Below are 17194 nucleotides of genomic sequence, written 5' to 3'. Positions count from 1 at the left end.
AAGAGAAACAGAAAATCCCGAAGAGAAGCTCAATCAGGTCATCCAAGGACCACTGGCAGACTCTGGAGAACCTTCAGATCTGTAGTCCCGCCCACCTGGATTCATAAACTCCCTGAAGATTTTGCCAGTATTAGGGGTCAAGAGGGCTCAGTTAGGGTTAGATGGTGACCTCCGTGCGGGTGTTCTGAGCGTATTCACTACATGATCCATTCTCCTCTTCCTTCCCCTTTCGTCCCTCCTCCGCCACCACACTCTGATCTGTATTGCCAGCAAAGGGGAGGTGATCTCCATAGTTTGCTTCTCCTGAGCTCCTAGGGCCACTGGCTGCCCACTGCGATTGGCCAACAAGAGACACTGGCATGAGTTGTGGAGGAGGTGGAAAGTGGAGAGAAACTTGAGGCCATAGCTTCCTCCACCTTGGACGGCGTCTCAGATGACTGAACGGTCTCCTCTCTGGCTTTAGCTCCCATTGGACGGGGCTGTCATGATTCCAGCCAAAGTAGGTAACCCTGGCTCCCACGGCCTTACCTGTGTGTAACTCTGCCTTCTTCACTTCTCTCTCAGTTGATAAACCCGTTTTCCCCAGCTTCATCATCACCTGTGTAAACAGTTCCTGTGCTGAATTTCTTCTCTTGTATATGCTTAAAGTGGGTTCTGATTTCCTTGCTAGGTCCTGATATTTGATCTATTACAATATATATGAAATATATATGAAAAAACCATACTTGATATATTAAAATGGTGACTTGCCTAGTAGGGCAGTTTCAATATTCAAGAGTATAGCACAACTACTAAGTCTTTCCTATCCTTCCTCCCCAGCCACCACCCCCCCCACCATGTAGAAATTGCATAAATGACTATTCAAAGAGAAGATCTATCTCACTGAGCTTCAGGAAAAACTGGGCCACTAGCTGAGTAGGAGCAATTGTAATATGAATCCATTGTCCTGAAAGTGTGTTATAAGCAACCAAGTGCCCCACGGTCACCATATCTTTGGCTCATCACCTATGAGAAACTACACGTATTGTGATTGTAATGGGCAGGCAGCTCAGCCCACAGCTTGGGTGTGCCAAGAGCTCTTGCAATGCTTGAGTTTATTTAAATAAACAGAAGATTTAAAGAGGTAGTGAGAGGAGATAAAAGCAGAAATGTTTCTATTTTTTAAAGAAAGAGGAAGGCGGAGATGAAAATCAGAAAGAGAAGGGGTGAGAGGACTCATGGGGTCTTGTGGTCTGAAAGGCAATGCACTCAGTCCCCATCATGGGACAAGGGACAGAAAGGGAATGAACTAGTGGCCAAATGAGGAAGCAGGAAAAGTGCTAGTTCCTCCTTAATTGGGTCATCCTCATGGCTTCACAATTTAGTCAAAATGTCTGCATTTTGGAAAAACAGATATTTTCCAATAAAATTCAAAGCTGTATTTTGTAGTAAACAAAGAATGATTTTTGCAAATGGACTTCCTTCTTACAAATCAAAGTATAAAGTTTCTCTCCTCTAACATACAAAGGAAGGTTTACATACCAAATTTCTCCTATCTCTTAGACTATAATTTACAAACAACTATACAAATCATACACACACACAAAACGCGTGCATATATAAAATGTCTCCACGTATTTAAACTATACCAATTAAACAATTCTACAATTTCTAAGTCACTAAACCAAATCTTCTCTGTCCTACCTTCCAAGGCTTGTTGTCTTTTAAAACACATACCCAAAAACCCCTTGCACTTCTCAAGATACTGTTAAACAAATTCGCTTTATTAATAGAAATCAGGCTCAGATTTTTTATGCTCTATATTCACCTGCATTGGTCCATTAAAAATGTAATAAAAATGCAGGCACATGCTGCAAATACTAAATTAGAAAAACAGCTGTGCTTTTTACATTGTCCTGCCCTAGAAAAAAGGCACCCAAGACAATCCCAGCAGCTGGCATCTTCTACATGGTGTGCTCATTACCACAAGTAAATAAAGTCAGTAAATTACTGGCAGAGCGCAGGGAGCCATGACGAGTCTAGGAAATAACCCTTTCATCAAACTCTCTGCACACTGTATATTGCCAAGGCAAAAAGCAAATAATGATGATCAATGGAGGATTAATATTTTAGTCAAAGAGGAATGGAGACGAATACATACTATAAATTATTAACCGGCACTTGTACTCTATCCCCTTGGCACAGCGTGAACTGAGCTTCTAAAGAAACAGGATACGAATCTTCTACTTACCTAGCAATATTTTCTTCAACCAGTGAATAATATTCATGAAGATGCACGTTTCTGAGACATTCAAGAGGGAAATTTATACCTGAATTTCTCTACCTTTCTGCAACAGAATGTAAGCAAAACATAAATATTTCCGTTTCGATTTTATAAACATATATGTGTGTTATATGTTTATAAGTATTCTGAGTGGAAGCAGGGAAACAAAAGACCCCTCAGTTCTAGCTCCTTCTTGACCATAAGCCTCTCTGGACCTCGATTTTCTGTAAAATAAGGGGTTGGAATCAGAGATGACCTTAAATGAACTTTTCACCTTTAAAGTTCTGTATAAGGGCTTTATAATAAGCAAATAGTAGGAAGAGCTAGGAGATAGCTATAACCAGAGTTACAGCATAAAAATGAAACACAAGTATAAAAAGGGGCACCTGGGTGTCAGCTGTGCTGACAGCTCAGAGCCTGGAGCCTGCTTCAGATTCTGTGTCTCCCTCTTTCTCTGCCCCTCCCCTGTTCTCTCTCTCTCAAAGATAAATAAACATTAAAAAAATTTTTTTAATATATAAAAATTGTTCACTTGTTTAAGGCAATAAAATATATACTGGTGCAGGAGAAAATGCATATTGTGTATATAAAATCATAAGTACATGCAATCATCTGCATATATAGGTTGCTGTTCCCTTAATGAGAAAAAAAAAGTAATTGTCAACCAATAATTGTATACTTAAATAAAGGAGCCCTATATCTGCATATCAGTAGCATGCCACGAAAGTTGCACAAGAGATTATTAAATAATGAGCACTCAGGGGTGCCTGGGTGGCTCAGTCGACCTCAGCTCGGGTCATGATCTCGCGGTTCGTGGGTTGGAGCCCCGTGTCAGGCTCTGTGCTGACAGCTCAGAGCCTGGATCCTGCTTCAGATTCGGTGTCTCCCTCTGTCTCTGTCCCTCCCCCACTCATGCTCTCTCTCTCTCTCTGTCTCTCAAAACATAAAACGTTAAAAAAAAATGAGCATTCAAAATTTAAGAAATAGTAATACTTGAAATATGGAGCAGTCATAGACTTGCAATTTCCTGGATATGCAATTCTACCAAACAAAAGGCAAGGCCGCACTCACTATGTGCTCGCTCTAGTGACCCTAACATGAATGACTTGGGATCTGTTTGCCAAGAGCCCACCACAGGAGAGAGGGGTATCAATCTCCAGAATACAAATTAGGCTGGGATGAGGCAACCTAGAGGAGGGTGTTTGTAAGCTAAAGGAAACACAAAGCCAGGGCAGAGGGAGACCATGGCAAGAGAGATCCTTCTGATCCTTTAGGATTTATTTTGAAAATTAGGAAGGCTCCGAATCACGGCTGTGACACAGAAGTAGACATCAGAGCTTAGAGACCATCTAGTCTTATCCTCACATTCTATGGATTGAAAAAGTTAAGGTCAGAAGGGTATGTACTTTGTCCTATGTTAAGTGCTTGGCAGAGTTAGACTAGAAGCAAATTAAGTCTTCTAACTTCCAGTCAGGCTCTCTTTCCCTCACTGCTTCTCTTTTCTCTGTGTGGGTCCAAAACAAATTCTTCCCTGACTGACTTATGGCAAATGGTCCTCCTGGGATGAATAGAATGTACTGTTACCTTTCCCTCCCTGAGAAGTTCCTCCCAAGCCATAAAGTTTTTCCCAAGCTGACTAATGCTTTGCTTGGTCAGAACGGTTTTTAAGTCATCATTCTAAATATCATCTCCCAGCTGAGTGATCTGGGAACCAAGCTGTTCGTACCCACTGACTTTACCGTGTTCCTCCCAGAGTGGAGAGCCAGCATGGCCTGTGTGATGTAGGTCAGTGACTCACAGGCAAAGTATCACACAAGGGAATAGACGCTCTCTGAAGGACTCAGGGTTTGATGTTAGACGGGCTATAAATGTCTCTGGGTCTCAGTTGTCTTATCTGTTACACAGGGATAGATATTCATTTAAATTTCCAAGGCTGTGGAAACAGAAAACAATTCTTAATACATTTTTTTAAAATCTGACTTCAGAGATACAGATTTGAGTCTTCGAGTAGGAAGCACATATTACAAATTATCCAGTGTATTTCCTCATTTCACAAGAGAAAAAAAAGGATCAGAAAAATTTTGCTTTGCTCAGTATGAGCCTGCTAGATGGTTCTAGAGTTGAGGCTAAAAACTGGGCCTTTCCGCGTGCAATTCGGTGCTTTGGGCGCCACGTCACGTTGCTCACCCTCTTTTAAGGGCTTTGTAAATGTGATGATCTAGGACATGTAAAATAATATACTCATACTGAGTCTTGGTAAGACACAAGATGGCAGTCTCCTACACTATCAAGACAAAGTCCCCCCTACACGCACACCAAATTAATTGTGTTTCTCGTAAATTATGTGGTAGGCCTTACCGTATAATTTCAGATACAGAGATGGATTGGGAGTCACCTCCTACAACCTAACAATTTGAGACGATCAAGCTGGGTCATGATGAGGGAGGAAGCCAGAGGAGGAGGGGCCGACTATACTAAAACAGTGCTTCATAAGACCACAGGGCCACAGATCATAGAGGCAGCTCCAGCCCTTCCCCCCCCCAACCCCCTGCAGCAAGGGGAGTCAGTTGACCTCTCTCTCACCCAGTTCCACACATATCACTCAAACTTCAGATTACTTTTGGGCGATTTCATTCAGGCTCCTAATCATGTGACAATACCTGGATGAAAATGACAGGTGTGGAGAAATAGACCCAAAGCTTCAAGGCTCTCACTCTCCACTGCGACTGGTCATTATTTGGCACTTGCCTGGGGCTGCTGTACGCCAAAGCACTCAACTATAATATTCTTTTGAGGAATAAATTCTACTCTACGAGTCCCTACGAGGCTCTGCAGAAAATGATTTAAAACAACATAACTGAGGGGCGCCTGGGTGGCGCAGTCGGTTAAGCGTCCGACTTCAGCCAGGTCACGATCTCGCGGTCCGGGAGTTCGAGCCCCGCGTCAGGCTCTGGGCTGATGGCTCGGAGCCTGGAGCTTGTTTCCGATTCTGTGTCTCCCTCTCTCTCTGCCCCTTCCCCGTTCATGCTCTGTCTCTCTCTGTCCGAAAAATAAATAAACGTTGAAAAAAAAAAAAAAATTAAAACAACATAACTGGAATGGATTCCAGAGGAAACATCACCCAGAGCTCTGTGCTGGGGGAGGAGGGAGGAGGCAGAGGAAGGTGGGAAGAGGTCAGGACAGTGGCTAGCTATTCTAGGAGTTTCTGGGACGACTGGGCTACTATGGAGCGGAAGCACCTTGGAGGAGTTAAACTGTTCGCCGGTGCTGGGCTGGGCTCACTGGCCAGAAATGCCTCTTAGACCACTCTTCTCTGTATAAAACAATAGCAGCATTTCAAAATAAGAAAGGAAGCATCCTCCTCAAAGACAGGAGTCATTCCACAGACTTGAAATCAGACCACACTGAAGTTCCGTCTGCAAAAATAATGGTTTTTCCTGACATTTTAAACAGCACAATTTAACGGCTCAATGTTGCACTTGACATTTAAGAAGTCGTCCATCTCCAAAAAGCTTATTGGCAGATCTTCTCAGTTCCCAGAATTAGCAAATGTAGTATGCATGTGAGCTCATTCTACAAGAGCCCAGAGGACTGCTTTAAGAAGGAAGCCCAGAACACTGAGAACTAGCTGCTACCTCCGCACTGAGCTGGGTCTGCCCCTTACCTCAGGCCCTGCCTGCCCACCCGTGTACGCCATTCACCTTTCTGACCAGTCTCCCCAAGACAAGAAGGAAGAAAAATCCCCATCTCAGCTTAGTGAACGGTTGCAGTTAAGAAGATAGCTGTCCTGATAAAGTGGAAGAATTAAATTACTTGGTGCCCACAATGGGAAAGCAGGTATTTAAGAGCAAGATTGCGTCAGATGGAATTGTGGCTACAATTCTGTAGATTACAAGCTGTGTAACCTTGGGCACATTAGTTGACCTCTCTGTGACTTGGTTTTCTCATTTCTGAAATGGCAATAGCAATAGGACCTATCTCATTGGGTTGTTAAGATGATTAAATGGGTTAATGTTTGTAAAGTTCTTGGAACAACCTGGCAGAGTAAGTGCTATATAATTGTCAGAAAATAATAAATCTCATGTCTATATGAACTTTTTCAGATAATCTGTGTCCTGATTCTCACTGTATGTGATGCAAGCCTAAGCCAATCAATGTATCACATTTCTCCTCGTCTCTGTGATTTCTATGGAAATGCCCCATAGTCCCCATCACAGCCAATAGGATGATATATGTCTCACTCTAGAGCTCCTGGTTCTTCCCTATTAAACTTAAGAGGATAGAATCTGAGAGGATATTGAGCCTGGAGCTGTTGCCACCATATTTCAAATATGGAATAAAAATCTGTCAGACAATAACAGCATGAAGCCGATCCATGACAGAAGAAATGGGTTCTGTTGACATTATTTGAGCTGCTGGACCATGGGATGCTGGAAGCCAAACCCCTCCTAGACTCTTAATGACCAGGAGCCAATACATTTTCCTCTCTTCCTTAAATTAGCTGAAGCTTGGTTTTTGGAGTTTTGTTTTTTGTTTTTTGTTTTAATCAGTTGCAACTGAGATAAATCAAACTGGTATAATTTACAATATATCTCTGGGCCCATGGTAGGTATCATGGCCAAAAACTCACAGACTTACCAACATTTAAAATGTCAAGTTCTGGGGTGCCTGGGTGGTTCAGTTGGTTAAGCATCCAGCTGTTGATTTCAGTTCAGGTCGTGATCTCACAGTTCCTGGAATGGAGCCCTGCATCAGGCTTTGTGTGGACAGCACAGGGCCTGCTTGGGATTCTCTCTTCCTCTCTATCTACCTCTCCCCTGCTCATTCTCTCCCCGCCCCCCCCCCCCCCCCCCGCCTCTCTCTTTCTTTCTCTCTCTCTCTCAAAAATAAAATAAACATTTAGAAAAAATGAAGTCAAGTTCTGGCTTTGTAATTTTTGTCAGGTCATTTAACTTTTCCTGGTCTCAGTTTCCCCATCTGAAAAATGCAGAAATTGAGCTAAGAAATCTTTATAGACCCTTCCAACTCTAAAATTTTATGACCATGACTTGAATTAAGGTCTTCTTGGCAACCTTCAAGATTCCTCTTAAATTCACTCTTTCCATTCACTGCAAAGCCAAGAAGAATAATTCTAGAAGAATGGATTGTTGTTTTTTTTGTTTTGTTTTTTGTTTTTTTATTGGTTGTTGGGCATTTTTAAGGTGGAGAGTGGGAGGAAGTGGGGAGTCAATCCAGTGATGACTTACAGGAGTTTTCAACAGCTCTGTCTTGTTTCATACAACATCAGTGGAATTGCACATCTACTTTCATGTAGAAGAGACACAGGTTAGGTTAAAAAAACTTAAAAAAAAATTTTTTTTAACATTTATTTAGTTTTTGAGAGGCAGAGAGAGACAGAGCATGAGCAGGGGAGGTGCAGAGAGAGGGAGACACAGAATCAGAAGCAGGCTCCAGGCTCTGAGCTGTCAGCACAGAGCCCGACAGGGGGCTCAAACTTCACAAACCGTGAGATCGTGACCTGAGCCGAAGTCGGTCGCCCAACCGACTGAGCCACCCAGGTGCCCATACAAAAACTTTTAAGAAAACCTTGCTAGTCCAGAAGCTCACAGAGAATTACAGCAGTTGTCTGCAGTGAGCGATAGAGTGGAGCCCAGGAGAGACTGTCTAACCGTCACCTTCCATGACATCCATTCCTTTCCCCCTTAGCCCACCACATTGTGTTATCCCAGAATGATTGCTGAGATATTTAAGCATTTGTATAAATGGGGAGGAAAGAGGAAAACACTGTGATACAGAATATATTTCACCGAATAAAAGATAGTATGATAAACTCTGTTAACTAGACAACAGTTAGCAAATGAACTCAATTATTCAGAACATAATTGGGGTTTGGAAGAGGAGGAAAAAGGACCATTCCTGAGCAAGTTAGGTAAATCTCTCCTCATCCAAAAAATAGAGATTTTTCCACTATTCAACTTAATTTTATTTTTTAATTTTATTAACTTTATTTTTTTTATTTTGAAGAGTTAGAGACAGGAGGAGCGGGGAGGTGGGTGTGGGGAGAGAATGTTAAGCAGGCTCCACACTTAGTGCAGAACCCAACTCGGGGCCTGAACCCACTACCCTGAGATCGTGACCTGAGCTGAGATCAAGAGCCAGACACTCAATCGACTGAGCCGCCCAGGACTCCCTCAACTTATTTTTAGACAAAATTCTAATAAGTTGATATCTTCATTTCCCAGGCCACCACAAATTCACTTAATAAGAGAGTGAGAATGGGTGCTAGAAATGGACTCGACTGGCAACCAACAGAAAGAGAGGAGGCCGAAAAACTGTAAAATCCCAACATAACTTAAAACGAGAACCACGGCAGGTCCAAGGTAACTCACTTACACCTCAGAAGCACTTGCTGAAATGCATGTATTTTTAACATACACAGAAATAGTGCTTATATGTGAGAAGTACTATTCTAAGTGTTCTGCAAATATGATTTGTACACTCATTTAATTTGTATAATAACGTTGTAAAGTACAAAGAAGTTAAATAGCTTGCCCAAGGCCATACAACTCATTATCGGCAGCACCAGGATTCAACCCAGGCAACTAGCTCCTGGTCTCCTTCATTTAACCACCACGCCATGGTGTTGTACCTGTCCCTGCTGTACAGCAGGCATCCTAACTACCAGTCACTATTCACGACGACTGCCATCAACAAAGCTAGAATAGACAACTAATATATTCTGCGCAATAAAGCCAAAAAGCGAAAAATTCAGTGTAAAATATTTTTCTTCCAAAGTAACACACCAATATTACTAATATCATAGCATTGTAATAATAATATTGGGCTTTTCAAATTAAAAACTTGAGGTATCTGGGGCGTTCATTAACCTGAAGGTCCTCATTCCCTGTTAATGAGAGCTAACTAAAATAGCCATGTTGGATCTCAAATTCTTTCCATTCTAAGAGACAAACATTGTCTTCGACCTCTATATTGAAATTTGCATACTCTACAGAACCTCTAAACACCGAGGCAAAAATCATAGACAAAAAAAGAAATCATTAAGTTGCGATCACAGAAAAAGTTGCAGGGTGCAAGCTCTACCTGGTGATGGGCTTTATGACCATCAAAAGTTTTTTCCTTGGGGAGCCTGACTGGTGCAGTCAGTTAAGCCTCCAGCACTTTGTTTTGGCTCAGGTCATGATCTCGAGGTTTGTGAGTTCAGGCCCTGAATTGGTCTCTGTGATGACAGTGTAGAGCCTGCTTGGGATTCTCTTTCTCCCTCTCTCCCTGCCCTCCCCTTCTTACTCTCTCTCCGCCTCTCTCTCAAAATCAACAAATAAACTTAAAAAAAAATTTTTTCCATCGGTAAAATATTAAACCTATCGTCTATAGTAGCATAATCCAAATACTTAGATTTGGGCTATGGGAATGGAGAATATGATAAAGAATAACAAGTTTTGGTTCCTGGTTATCTCTTTCTTTGTGGAACAAATAACTTCTTAGAATTCTCTGGGGCATTTTCGTTCACAGTGTCATATTTATACCCCCTCTTTTACCCTTGTATTAAATTTCACGCCTAAGCCACTAATTGTAGAGTTGGCTTGATTCAATGTCTTAGGAGTAGCTGTGTGTGTGTGTGTGTGTGTGTGTGTGAGAGAGAGAGAGAGAGAGAGGGAGGGAAAGAGATAGAAAGGGAGAGAGTTTACATTGTGTGTGGCCAAAGCAAGAACTGTTTACTTCTTTAAAAGAAATATCAATAATGTTCATGCCAAGACAGCAGCCAAAGGAAGAGGAAACCCAGTACTGGCTATAGAAGCAAGCCAGAGAAAGTAGAGCCAAAAATAATCTGGCTGAAAGAAGGAAAGATGACAGAAACAATGAAGCTGGTGAGTGTCCAATGCTGAGCACATTTAACCTTTCATTGTTATGACATGTGGATTTCCTGTAAATTTTTCAAGGCCCAAATCTGACCCGCATTCACACATGTGAACTGGGGACCTGAGTCTGAAGTAGAAGTTTTGACCGTTTCCTTAAATTCACCTTTCCTAATTTTATCAGTAAGTTTGAATTTATATGAGAAGGTATATACTGCCTACGTTTGTTAGCATAAATTTATGTTTCATACTATTCGCGGTCAGTATTTTTGGTGTTGATTCTTACAAGTTCCTCGTCTTTCTTGAGCAAGTGACTGTTATAGAATTTTGTGTGTGCACAGAATTGAGTTAATGATACCTTTTATTTTATAACACTCTGGAATCACTGGTTCTTAAGACCTTTCTTTCTACCATCGCGCCCCTCTGTCTTCATCATCAGGCCCAATACCAGCCTCACTGTAGCACCTGATGGATTTTTTTTAAATTTTTTTTTCAATGTTTATTTATTTTTGAGACAGAGAGAGACAGAGCATGAATGGGGGAGGGGCAGAGAGAGAGGGAGACACAGAATCGGAAGCAGGCTCCAGGCTCTGAGCCATCAGCCCAGAGCCCGACACGGGGCTGGAACTCACGGACGGCGAGATCGTGACCTGAGCCGAAGTCGGACGCTTAACCGACTGAGCCACCCAGGCGCCCCAGCACCTGATGGATTTGACATATGTATTTGAATATCCACTTGTCTTTGTAAAATGCATGCAGTTGTTTTGTGTTAAAAATAAGTATTCATAATTTATATAACGTATTATTCTATAGAAGTGATTGTTCCTATATATATTTTACTATATGCTATGTTTTTAAGATCTATTCACACTGCAGTATGTCCATCTAGTTTAGTGTTTGTAATAGTTGAGGGATAACCCATGGTAATCATGCTACCCAGATCACTTACCCTTTCTCCTGTGTGTTCCCTAGGTAACTACCACAACCCTCCCATTATGAATAATGCTGGCACAAACATTTTCATATATCAGTCTTCCTTAAAAAAAAAAAAAAAAGAGGTTTTAATCATATAGACTGTTTCAGACGTCTTTTTTTTTACAACTTTTTAATGTTTATTTTTGAGTGAGAGAGAGCATGCACGCACAGGCGGGGAAGGGGCAGAGAGAGAGAGAGGGCAGCAGATGATCCAAAGTGGGCTCTGTGCTGACCACAGCGAGCTGGATAGGGAGATTGAATTCACAAACCATGAGATCACGACCTGAGCCAAAGCAGGACGCTCAACTGACTGAGCCACCCAAACGCCCCTGTTTCAGACTTCTAAGTCTAACACTTTTATTTCATTGCCAAGGACCCTACATTGAAAGAGGTTAAGAATTTTGCATCCAAAGGAGAGAAATCATCACATTGCAGAAAAGTAGTTAGTAGCAAGACCAAAATAAAAACTAGCTCCCCCAGCTCTCAGGCTGCATGCTCTGGCATATTTAACCTATTTACCAGGTATATAAAATACAAAACAATCTCTTAACATTAGATATTTTTTGAAGTGCCTGGGTGGCTCAGTCGGTTAAGGATCAGACCTTTGATTTCAGTTCAGGTCATGATCTCACGGTTCCTGAGTTGGAGCCGGCATCCCCTGCTTGGGATTCTCTCTCTCTCCCTCTCTCTCTCTCTGCCCCTCCCTCGCACTCCCTTTCTCTCTCTCAAAATAAGTAAATAAACTTAAAATAAATAAATCAATAGATAGATAGATAGATAGATAGATAAAATTACGTGTTTTTCATCACACAAGTGTTGAAAGTGGGTACTGAAATGGCTCGTTTAGATAAATTCAATATGCGCTATCCTAGAAATTGTAAGTTCTGAATATGTTACTATATTCTACTAACTGATAAGAAGGATAAAATCACAAGCTAAGAGGAAATACATTGGCATCGTTGCACACTGGTACATAGCAGGCTGCAGTTATGTAACGTATTTAAAGCTAAAATGCCGGGAAACAACCCAAACTCTACCTCCGACCAGCTGTGTGGTTTGTTATTTTTGTTAAGAAAGCTTCCAAAGGGATGTGAGTCTGTATCTTTGGGGAAATATTCTGTGCTTCTGAGCTCCACTGCCGGGGAATGGCCTCATTTATCATTTTGCATCTTCTGCACCAGGCCCTCTACAGAGCATTCGAACAGAGTCATTTCGGAATCACTGGTGGGAGGCTGGAGCGATAGAATACAAATAGCTGTATCTCCTTGGACAGCTTGCTTTACTTCTATGAGCTTCTGTTTCCTCATCTAAAAACAAGGGAGAGTCTGGCATGTAACAGACAATGAATAAAAGGTATCATTTTTCCTTAGCCTTATTTGTCAGCTAAAGCTCATGTGTTCCACTACTCTTTATAATAAATATGCTTTTATTCTTTTATTATGACATAAAAATGAAATATAGATTCCTTGATGTTTTTGGATTATACTGTGTCTTACAAATAGCGAAATAGTGTGCATGATGTGTGCAGAAACAGATTTACCACGAAGCTGATGAAACCACAAATGCTGGTTGTTGCTGGGGCTTGTGGAGCCTTCTCGGTGGGGAAGGGAAGGCCGACTGCGCTCAGAAGCATTATTGTATGTGTTTCTGGTAAGTTGTCTAAGAGATCTCTGAAGAAAGGGACTGGAATCTCTAAATCTTCAGTAATTTATCTGATAGTTTTCTATTTAAATACATATTCCCTTTTATACTTAATTTTATATTTGTAATTTTATGTCCTTTTAAAAAAAAGTACCCCCCCAAATTAAATTACTTTAGGGTCCACAAAATCTGGATTTGCCCTTGGATGTACGAATAACATTGTAATTAAGCAATTTGAGAAAAGCACATAGATAAATCTCAATTCACCCGATGACTTGTCTGGAGCAGAAGAGGTCCCCTAAGTTGAACTTTTGGGCAAGTGACTCTTTTGTCTGGACCCTTAGCTTTCCCATCCTAAAACGTGCAGGGTTGACTGGCTCCATAAGATCCCTTCCCACTCAGTTAATCCTGACTTGACACCTGTCTTTCTATACTTCCAATATTATTTTCCAGTAAATAATATTTTAAAGGAAGTCCGTAGTGAATACTCATTTAAACTTTTCAAGTCTTCAGTACCGAGAATAATCACATCCACCCTCCAACAAGTATTTATCTTGTAAATGTAAATGAATGAATAGAGTTTAAAATAAAGCACACTGGTAGCAGCGCGTCACTATGTAACTAATTTGCTTTATAAGGGCAGGAACATTGCTTCTGGTGGTTCTAGTTCAAAATAACCGAGATAAAACTACATGCTGATTTTCATTTATATCATACTCAAAATAATCCATTCTGAAAGAGGAAGAGGTATTTTTACCGTCCCAATGAGACCAACTAAACTTGTAAACCAAGTTGTTTTAGAAAGAATGAAGAAAATAGATGAGGCATTTATGAGAAATCAATGGTACTTGTTCTCTTCTGAGCTTAGAGAGTTGATAAGATCTGAGAAGATTTTAAAAGGAAAAAAAAGATAATCTAGTCTTTGAACATAACAACAAAACATTGGAGGTTGGAGTCATTCTTTTCTAGTGGTGAATTCCACAACATATTGCTGCTTATTGGGCACAGGGGATAGGTTCTGGGAAATCTGGAAAAACGGGTATGATGGAGTCAAGATTTTCTGAGTGGGAAGGAAACTCATGGAATCAATCAAATTTACATGTTTTAAGATGAAAAAAGCTGAGGCCGAGACAGAAGTGTGATCTGCCCCAAATCAAATACCCAGATGAGGCAAAACTGAGGCCACACCCATGATGTCAAGTCTGGTACAGTTTCCTCCTCACTAACCTGGGTTTACAGAATCATTTATTTGAGTGCCTGCATACTTCAGTGCCCAACTGGGAGCTTGTGGTACAAAACACAGAGCAAGTTTTCACTACTCAATATTATATTTTATGATAAAGTTACAGTAATTAAGAGAATGGGTGTTGGTGCAAAGCTAAGCAGAGACCTGTGGAACACAGTGGGGTACCTCAAAATTAGGTTCACACACATAATCTTGTTGCATGAAAACAATGGATTCATAGATTAGAAGGTAACAATAGCCCATCAATCAATAGTGCTTGAACAAATGGTTTTCCATATGGGAAAAAAATAAAAATAAAACAACCTAGATCACTACTTAAAACCTCTCTCTCTCTCTCTCTCTCTCTCTCCCTCTCTCTCTGTCTCCAGGTTCATGAAATGTAAAAAAATAAAACTTTAATATGTTTAGAAGAAAAATAAGAGAATGTATTTATGACATTGGGATGGGGAAAGACTTCTTAATCAAATCACAAAAACATAAATCATAAAGGAAAAGATTTGTTATTTCAACCACATTCTAAAGTTCTAAAAATGCATCAAGATATATAATATATGTATATAGTATTTTTATTTCTAAAATATACTGAACTATATCTTTAAGATTTGTGTACTCTGTTTATGTCTCTTATACTTTAATTTTTTTAAGTTTACCAAAAACAAGACACTATAATAAAAGTGAAAAGGTTGGCCACACTCTGGGTAAAGATATTTAGAATACCTAAAATCAACAAAGGATTATTATCCAGAATATATAAATTACTTCCTCAAACCCAGGGGAAAGGATGAATATTCAAATAGAAAAATGTGCAAAAGATGTGATGAGGCAAGTCATAGATAGGAATCATGAATGGTCAACGAAAATGAAAAGATGTTTAACGTCACTGGACACATGAAAATGAAAATCATAGCAAGGAAACATTTTATATACATTTAATTAGCAAATGTTAATAAGTCTGGTAGGACCAAGTATTAGTGAGAATATAGAGCATCAGAAACTTTCATACATTGCTGGTGGCAGTAAAACTTGGTAAAAAAAAATTACTTAGGAAGTTTTGGAAATATCCATTAAGTTATATATAAATGCCATGACCCAGCAATCCCTCTCTAAGCAAGTAATGAAGAGAAACTCTTACACGTTCACTGGAAGACATGTACAAAAATATTCATACATTCATTGTTTGTAATAACAAAATAGTAAACCAACTAAAAGTTCAAACAGCAAAAGAACAGATTAATAAGTTATAGTATAGTCAATAGAATACAGACTGTGAAAATAAACGAACTAGAGCCAAATGTATCAACATGTATTACATTTCACAGAAATAATATTAAATGGAAAAGAGGAATCTACAGAAGGATGTTGACAGTATGATTCTGGGTCTTAGTCTGACTGTAGTTTCACCGAGAGTTTACCAAACCCCTTTGGAAAGACAGCAGATTAGGCCATGAGTGAGTCCTAAGAAACGCTGGACTCACACAATTGGGACAATTGGCAGGGCATAGTATGGGCCAGGTACTGGACAATAGGCAGGAATATGGTCTGTATTTGCTGCTTCTGATCTCATCTTGGTTAACATTCAGCTCTCAGGAACAGGTCCAAGCAGAACATACATATGGGGAACATACAAGTGTCCTCACCTGACCCAAGCAGAAGAGAAGAAATGGAACTTCATCTGCACATGACCCAAGAAAGCCAAGTACAGGTAAGCAGAAGGCAAGCCTCACTCAGCCATTTTTAGGTTGAAAAGATAATGACATATATGCCTCTGAGTCACATTGCTCCAATGTGGACTGTAAGCGTGACATACAGTTTTCACCCTGGGAACTCCCTGCACCATCGTCCTGGGGAGCCCCTTCATCTCTTCCCTGAGTTGTGTGTCCTGTTTTTTGTATCCTATGTCTTCTTCTTTCTTCATATGTTCATTTATTTTGGTAAAACATATCGTCCCACAACTTTCTAAGAAATTATTTTGGAGAGATAAATGTTTTGAATCTGAAAATATCTGGCCTTGATACTTCATTAACAGTTTGGCTGGATATAAAATTCTGGTTGAGAAGTAATTTCCTTCAGAATTTTGAAGGCCTTTTTCCATAGCCTTTAGCTTCCAGTGTTGTTTTTTAGTACAAATCTCTTTTAATCCATTGTGCTGAGAATTCATTGGGCCCTTTCATTTTGGAAAACCGATGTCCCTTGATTCTGAGAAGCATTCTTGAACTACCTTGTTGATGATTCCCTCCTTTCCATTTCCTCTCTTACTGCTGTTTTTCTTTAATTCAGATTTTGGAAACTCTGTTTTTGGTTCTTTACTTGTCTCATGTTCTCTGCCGTGGTGGCAGTGAGGGGCCTTGGGATCTGAATCCTTCTTAACAATACTCTTTAGCTTTCAATCAGTCATCCTTAGCCAAGCCCTTGCTTCCCCTCTCTCCACCTGTCCCCCAACTCTGGTGCCACGAATGTGGAGGTGTTTCAGGATTGTGTGGTAGAAATCTAATTGGTTCTCATCTTTACCCAATATCAGTTTAGGATTTGGCTTTCTCTGGTTTACTGTCAATTCCCACTCATGCATCTATTTTTACGCTTCTAAAATGCTGTTGCTATGGATTCCCCTTGGCTGTGAAACAAAATACAAACTAAGCCTGGTCATAAAAAGAAAAGACCAACTAGGAAGTGTATATTACATGTGATTTGAAGGTAGGTTCTCACTGTTCAGTCTGTGGAGATGGTCATACTCTCCTTGTCATTGGAGGTTTATGCCCTCAACTAAAAATGTGTCTCTGTGTGGCTTACATGGGAGTTCAGGAGGGATTGAAATTATATGTGTGTATCAAAGCCACCATCTTTACCCAGCAGTTTATATAATGATGTGACTACTGTTTAATTCCTTATATCTTTTATATATCTTAACTGCCATACAATTAATGAAAGAGTTGAGATACCACACTAAAGTCATGAAGTTTAAAGAACGGTTCTTCTCCATATACATAGACACCTTGAAAATTCCATCTACATTTGGAAAGGGCAGAATTACAGAGCTTGAGACCATCAGATTCAACACTTTCCCCCTCATTTTCAAGAAGAGCAAACTCTGCAGGGTGCTAATGTGATTTGTTCATGAACATTAGCAGCAGAGTTAAACCTATCAGAAAATCTTATGATTGTGGGTCAAAGGTCTTTTGCTAAGTATCCAGAGACCTC

Source organism: Prionailurus viverrinus, chromosome D2, assembly GCF_022837055.1.
Source record: "Prionailurus viverrinus isolate Anna chromosome D2, UM_Priviv_1.0, whole genome shotgun sequence".
Taxonomy (NCBI): domain Eukaryota; kingdom Metazoa; phylum Chordata; class Mammalia; order Carnivora; family Felidae; genus Prionailurus; species Prionailurus viverrinus.
Note: the sequence above shows the minus strand (reverse complement) of the source record.